General features: G+C 34.3%; 1 long non-coding RNA gene across 1 annotated transcript; it reads right to left on the bottom strand.

Annotated features, from left to right (window-relative positions):
* Positions 1-5,108: 5,108 nt before the first annotated feature.
* LOC142233932 (uncharacterized) lies at positions 5,109-5,551 on the bottom strand. The gene is made up of 2 exons (XR_012721514.1): positions 5,348-5,551; positions 5,109-5,285 (listed from the first exon to the last, which is right to left on the bottom strand). It is a non-coding gene; the product is annotated as an uncharacterized LOC142233932 (long non-coding RNA).
* Positions 5,552-7,605: the final 2,054 nt, after the last annotated feature.

Raw genomic sequence — 7,605 nt, 5'->3', positions numbered from 1 at the left:
ATGACAATATTTTTTAATTCAAATCCAAAACACTGAATTCGAACCACAGAGTAAGAAGTGATGCGAATTCAGTACAACGGCTGTTGAAATGGTGGACATCCGTTGTATGACAAGCCCATGTTAAATTAGTCGATTCTGCGCCAATTTTGCACTACTTCCGGATCCAAAAAGAACAGTTTCATTACTTTTTTGGCGACGCATTTTATACCCTCCACCATAGGATGGGGGTATATTAACTTTGTCATTCCGTTTGTGACACATCGAAATATTACCCTAAATATATAAGGTATATATATTCTGGGTCGTGGTGAAATTCTGAGTCGATCTAAGCATGTCCGTCCGTCCGTCTGTTGAAATCACGCTAAGTTCCGAACGAAAAAAGCTATCGACTTGAAACTTGGCATAAGTAGTTGTTATTGATGTAGGTCGGATGGTATTGCAAATGGGCCATATCGGACCATTTTTACGTATAGCCCCCATATAAACGGACCCAAAAGATTTGGCTTGCGGAGCCTTTAAGAGAAGCATATTTCATCCGATCTAGTTGAAATTTGGTACGTGGTGTTAGTATATGGTCTCTAACACACATGCAAAAATTGGTATATATGGACCCATAATTATATATAGCCCCCATATAAACCGATCCCCAGATTTGGCTTGCGGATCCTCTAAGAGAAGCAAATTTTATCCGATCTGGCTGAAATTTGGAACATGGTTTTGGTATATGATCTCTAATAACCATGCAAAAATTGGTTCACATCGGTCCATAATTATATATAGCCCACATATAAACCGATCCCCAGATTTGGCTTGCAGAGCCTCTAAGAGAAGCAAATTTCTTCCGATCCGGTTGAAATTTGGTACGTGGTGTTAGTATATGGTCTCTAACAACCATACCAGAATTGGTCCATATCGGTTCATAATTATATATAGCCCTTTTATAAACCGATCCCCAGATTTGACCTCCGGAGCCCCTTGGTGGAGCAAAATTCATACGATCCGGTTGAAACTTAGTACGTGGTGTTAGTATATGGTCTCTAACAACCATGCGAAAATTGTTCCATATAGGTTCGTAATAAGATATAGCCCCCATATAAGCCGATTCCCAGATTTGACCTCCGGAGCCCCTTGGTGGAGCAAAATTCATACGATCCGGTTGAAATTTGGTACATTTCGCTAGTATATGGCCGATAACAACCATGCCAAAATTGGTCCGTATCGATCTATATTATAACAAGTATATACGGCCGTAAGTTCGGCCAGGCCGAAGCTTATGTACCCTCCACCATGGATTGCGTAGAAACTTCTACTGAAGACTGTCATCCACAATCGAATTACTTGGGTTGCGGTAACTTTTGACGATGACAAGGTATCTTAAATCTTCCTAATACCGTAATATATACCACGTAGTCCATACGTGGTATATATTAAACTTAAAATGGCCGATTAAATACGTATATAATTAAGTTTGACAAAATTTTCTATAGAAATACGATTATAACAAAATTTTCTATAGAAATAACATTTTGACAAAATTTTGTACAGAAATAAAATTTTGCCAAAATTTTCTATACACGCAAAGAAAAAAAACGTTTGGAAAACGTGTACCGAAAACGTTTTTCTTTTGTTAGAGTTTTTTGAATTGCTTCGAAAAGTATACACTTTTATCACCAAAAAAATTCGTTTCTTACAAAATGTTTAATTTTTCAATAAAAAAAGTTATTTTTGAACCAACAACACCGACTATTTCGTTTATATCAAACACTGTTCTTTTCTGACTTTAGGTCTTTAATAAGACACATTTTACAGTTCATAGTAAAAATTTAGTATAGTAGAATGTAATGTTGAACATTGTTTTCGGAATCTTCCGACCATATCTGGAATATATGTAAAAAAAAAAACTTTGGTCGAAGCAGGGATCGAACCCACGACCCTTGGCATGCAAGTCGGACGTAGCAACCATTGCTCAACGGTGCCCAACTAAATGTATTTTTCTGTTAAATAAACTTTGTTTAATCGGCTCGTGGGCGCCGCAAGCTATGCTATATAAATATAACTTATATGGGTAATTGTCTATTGATGACAATAACGGCTACATAGCTCAGTGGATAGTGTGTTGGCTTACAAATTGCATGGTCCGCGGTTCGATTCTCCGTCCAGGCGAAAGGTAAAAAAAAATTAAATTTATAAAATCGTATAATTTCTTCTACATTGTTTGTATTACAGAAAAAGGTGCTAATAACTAAAAAACTTCGTGGAAGTGAGAAAGATGTGAGGGAAAATGCAATTAGCCAGAAAAAGTTTGAGTTAGTCTTTATGAAATTGTTTTTACGTCATGGAAAAGAATAAACTTTTATCACAAAAAGTATATACTTTTCTTCCAAATACACTTCTTTTCAACGAAAAGCAAATGAGAAACGAACTTTGTTTGTCTAAAATTGCGTTTGGGAGGAAAGAATTATTTTTTTGCGTGTAGAAATAAAATTTGACAAAATTTTATATAGGAATAAAATTTCGACAAAATTTTCTATAGAAATAAAATTTTGCTAGATTATTTTTGCTCGAGTGGCAAGCATGATTATGAACCGATATGGACCAATTTTTGTGTGATTGGGGATCGACTATATATAACTATAGACCGATATGGACCAATTTTGGCATGGTTATTAGCGGCCATATATTAACATCACGTTGCAAATATCAACCGGATCGGATGAATTTTGCTCGTCCAAGTGGCTCCGGAGTTCAAATCTGGGGATCGGTTTATATAGGGGCTATATATAATTATGGACTGATATGGACCAATTTTTGAATGGTTCTTAGAGACTATATACTAATACCATGTACCAAATTTCAGCCGGATCGGATGAAATTTTCTTCTCTTAGAGCAATCGCAAGCCAAATTTGGGGGTCCGTTTATATGGGGGCTATACGTAAAAGTGGACCAATATGGCCCATTTGCAATACCATCCGACCTACATCGATAACAACTACTTGTGCCAAGTTTCAAGTCGATAGCTTGTTTCGTTCGGAAGTTAGCGTGATTTCAACAGACGGACTGACGGACGGACATGGTCAGATCGACTCAGAATTTCACCACGACCCAGAATATTTCGATGTGTTACAAACGGAATGACAAAGTTAATATACCCCCCATCCTATGGTGGTGGGTATAAAAATTACCCCAAAAAATTTTATATTTCTATAGAAAATGTTGTAAAAAATTTATTTATATAGAAAATTTTGTCAGAATTTTATTTTTGTAGAAAATTTGGCAAAACTGTTAATTCTATAGAAAGTTTATGAAGTATTTCATAGTTGGACAGGAATATTTTGCAAAATCTTACAAAACATCAAGAATTCTACCAATCTACCAAACAGTAAAAAATCTGTCATTTTTGGCAGATTTCAATTCTGGCTCTATAATTACCGCACAAAAGTTCATATCGGTTCGTAATTATTTCTTCCCTATATATACCGGCCAAGAACTGAATATATACGTATTTAATCAGACTTGCTTTGGTCTACTATATATCCCGCATTGACTAACTTACAATTTAGAAGGTGATGTTAAGAAGTTTTAAGATGCCTTGCCATCGGCCGCAACCCAAGTAATTTAATTGTGCATGACCGTCTTTAGTAGAAGTTTCTACGCAATCCATGGTGAAGGGTACATAAGATTCGACCTGGCCGAACTTACGGCCGTATATACTTGTTTTTACTGGGATAGTTAAAGTTACCCCTTAAAAATATGAAAAAAGCGACTTATAAAAAAATTAAATTAAAAGAACTTCCGTTGTAGTTCAAACGAAGAACATCTTTGGGAGGAAATTTTTGAAAGTGTTTTTAAAGTTGTGCCATAATTTAGAATAAATTTTTCGTCCTTCTGCCCGGACGGAGAATGGAAACACGGACCATACAGTTTATGAGCCAACACACTATTCACAGGACTACGTATATATTATTGCCACCAACATATAGACGATATAGCAATCATTTTAACGATGTTTTTTCTGTATAATTCTAATGATTAAAAAATGTTTCTGTTGTCCGTATTTAGGATAAATGTTTGATTTTTCCAGTGTAGCTAAAGTTTGCCGTAGCACAATTGTTTGCTGGTTCGATAGCCAACAACATGTGCCACACATACCTCCTCGATCTATTCATAAATGCAATCGATTTTTATTTTATTTTGGCCAACCACATTTTCCCAGCGGTTGTCCCAAAAACGTGGGCCTGCATAATATCGAATTTATCCATAGAGTTGTGCGTTGCCACAAGTGGTTGCACCTAGGCGTGGGTGCAATTACTTCCGTCGATTAGATTTTGTTATGGGTTTGTTTTTTTTTTTTTTGTGATTCTCTATGGCATTTACTTAAGATCAATAACAAATTTACATTTTTGAAAATGTAAATTGAATTTTTGGCGAATACTGAGATATTTGGATGTGATTGCCTTTGTTTGGAAACATTGGCCTTCTCATGGGCATGTAATATGACCACAAAGTTAATGTTGAAATTATCAGGTGTTAAATACGGCATGTGTCACGTTCAGAAGTTATATCACAATTGACACAATTGTAACATAATGCCAAAATATGAGAAGTTATTAGTATTAGTCCATTATTCCGAAATGCAGGTGCTTGGAAGAAATATGTGATTTAGAAAAGAGAAACAAGTATATACGGCCGTAAGTTCGGCCAGGCTGAAGCTTATGTACCCTCCACCATGGGGTGCGTACACCCAGAAAAAAGTGACCCCTTCTTTAAGTGAAAATGAACTCATTGTGAAGAAAGTTGAACTTCGTATAGCGCCAAAGACATTTTTATTTGTTTCAACGATGTGATTTTCGTAGAAATTAGGTATAATGCATTCCATATATTAGTTAACATTTTCCTATATTTATGTACCACAATACTACAGAATGAAAAAAATTAACTGATTTGAATTCATATATGGAATGATTTTATTGAAATTTTTTCATTCATTTGGACAAATCTTACATATTTGTGGTAAAACTTTTACTTCATAATTAGAACTGCTTACCTTCGTTTTTAAATACAATTTTATTTATTTATATAAGCAATTTTATCTTCAATAAAAGACATGTTTTATTAATATATTGAATATATTTATTAAGAATCAACAGCATCGTCTGTCCTTGAAATATTAGTTTATTATTCAACTATTTCCAATTTCCATGTGATATTATCAACTGTAAAACACACTTTTTCTTCTTCTTGTACTTTTCACTTTTAATAAGTTGCTGCCTAACGATTTCAATACCTACAAATATAAAAAATCATACACCATTTTTGTTACAAAAGGTTAGCGTCACTGAATATTACCTGATAATTGAAGATTCCAAAATGAAGACAAATGAAAGGGTTGTTATTCTGCTGGTGTTTTCTTTCTTTATACACCATGACGAACATTGATAGATTTATTTTCAAAAAACGAACATTTTTTCTCACTAATTTAAAATAACAAATATTTTATATATTTTATTTGTTATTTATTATATTATTTTACCATATTATTTTTTAACAATCTCTCCGTATACCACAACAACGCGATTCCAACTAAAAAAACAACCCACGCGCAAACATATCGATACACCCACGCGCAAACACATCGATTACGATGACAGGTATCGATTACAGGTAACAATAGAAATATAGGAAAATTTCCTATATTCTAACAAGTGTGTTTCCTTAAGTTTTGAAAGGATTGCATATTTCTTAGTACGAATGAACTAAAATATTTTTCTATGCCAAGTGTTGTTCGTATGTATGAAAAACTTTCTATTATAAAGGAAGTCGCAATTATCATTTTATAAAAAATTTTACTAATTTTGAGGAAACTTGGTTTTAGTTCGGATTTTTTTATTTTTACGAATGCTTTGTTATCGGTGAATAAAATTTTCTTGTTCAGTAGTAAATTCTTATACCCAGCGAAGAAAACAGTATGAGTAAAATTCCATGCCTTATTCTAGTTAATGAACTATTCCTAACTGCTTACAGTTTAGGATTTTTTTACTGAAACGAGTAAATTTTATTATTTCTCACAAAAATTTACATTAATGGTAATAAAATTGATAAACCATATTGGTGAAAATTTTTTCCTTTAGTTTCGAAGGCACTCTTTTCTGGGTGTAGAAACATCTTCTAAATACTGCCATCCACAATCGAATTACTCTCGTTGCGGTAACGCTTGCCGATGGCAAGGTATCTTAAAACCTCCTAACACCGTCTTCTAAATTGTAAGTAAGTCCATACGTGGTATACACGCAGAGAAGAAACATGATTGGCACAATCATATTCGAAGAGCAAAATAATATGATAGGAGCTATTTTTGCGGCGACCATATAACATTTTCACCTGCAACCATGTTGGCTCTGTGAACATGGTTCTAAGGAAAATAAAATTGTCCTCATCTAAAATGTTATTATATTGATAAAAATAATTTTGTTTGAATCAAAATACAATGGTCACGATCTAAAATGATATGATATTCGTCAAAAATGTTTTTCTTCCAGTTAAAAGAACATGGTCACAACCTAAAATGTTTTGATCTTTATGAAAAAACTTTTTTCGTCGTCGAAAAAAGGACGCCACTTGAGAAAAGAAAACACAAAATTAACTTTATTTATTTTTTATTTATTTATAAACTAATTCATTGTTTATTATACCCTTCACCACTACTGTGGTACAGGGTATAATAAGTTTGTGCATTTGTATGTAACGCCAAGAAGGAAAAGTCTGAGACTCATCGTTTAGTATACCGATCGTCTTAGAATTAAATTCTGAGTCGATTTAGCGATGTCCGTCTGTCTGTCTGTCTGTCTGTCCGTCTGTCTGTCTGTTGATGTATTGTTGTGTGCAAAGTACAGCTCGCAGTTTTAGTCCAATTGTCCTAAAATTTGGTATAGGGTCCTGTTTCGGCTCAAAGACGATCCCTATTGATTTTGGTTCCGATTTAGATATAGCTGCCATATATATTTTTCACCGATCTGGTCATAATTGGCGTGTATATCAACCGATCTTTCTCAAATTCCGTACATCCGAATATTTTATGAGTCTCGAAAAACTTGCAGAATATCAGCCAAATCGATTCAGATTTAGATATAGCTCCCATATATAGCTTTCGCCCGATTTACACTCATTTGCCCACAGAGGCCAATTTTTTGCTCCTATTTAGTTTTGCTAATTTTACACAGGGAGTAGAATTAGCATTGTAGCTATGCGTGTCAAATTTGGTTGAAATCGGTTCAGATTTATATATAGCTCCCATATATAGCTTTCGCCCGATTTACACTCAAATGACCACAGAGGCCAATCTTTTGCTCAGATTTAGTTGAAATTTTGCACAGGGAGTATAATTAGCATTGTAGCTATGCGTGCCAAATTTTGTTGAAATCGGTTCAGATTTAGATATAGCTCCCATATATAGCTTTGCCCGATTTACACTCATATGACCACCGAGGCCAATTTTTAACTTCGATTTAGTTGAAATTTTGCACAGGGTGTAGAATTAGCATTGTAGCTATGCGTGCCAAATTTGGTTGACATCGGTTCAGATTTAGATATAGCTCCCATATATATGG

Source organism: Haematobia irritans, chromosome 4 (assembly GCF_050003625.1).
Source record: "Haematobia irritans isolate KBUSLIRL chromosome 4, ASM5000362v1, whole genome shotgun sequence".
NCBI lineage: Eukaryota > Metazoa > Arthropoda > Insecta > Diptera > Muscidae > Haematobia > Haematobia irritans.
This window is presented reverse-complemented; position numbering and strand designations above follow the sequence as displayed.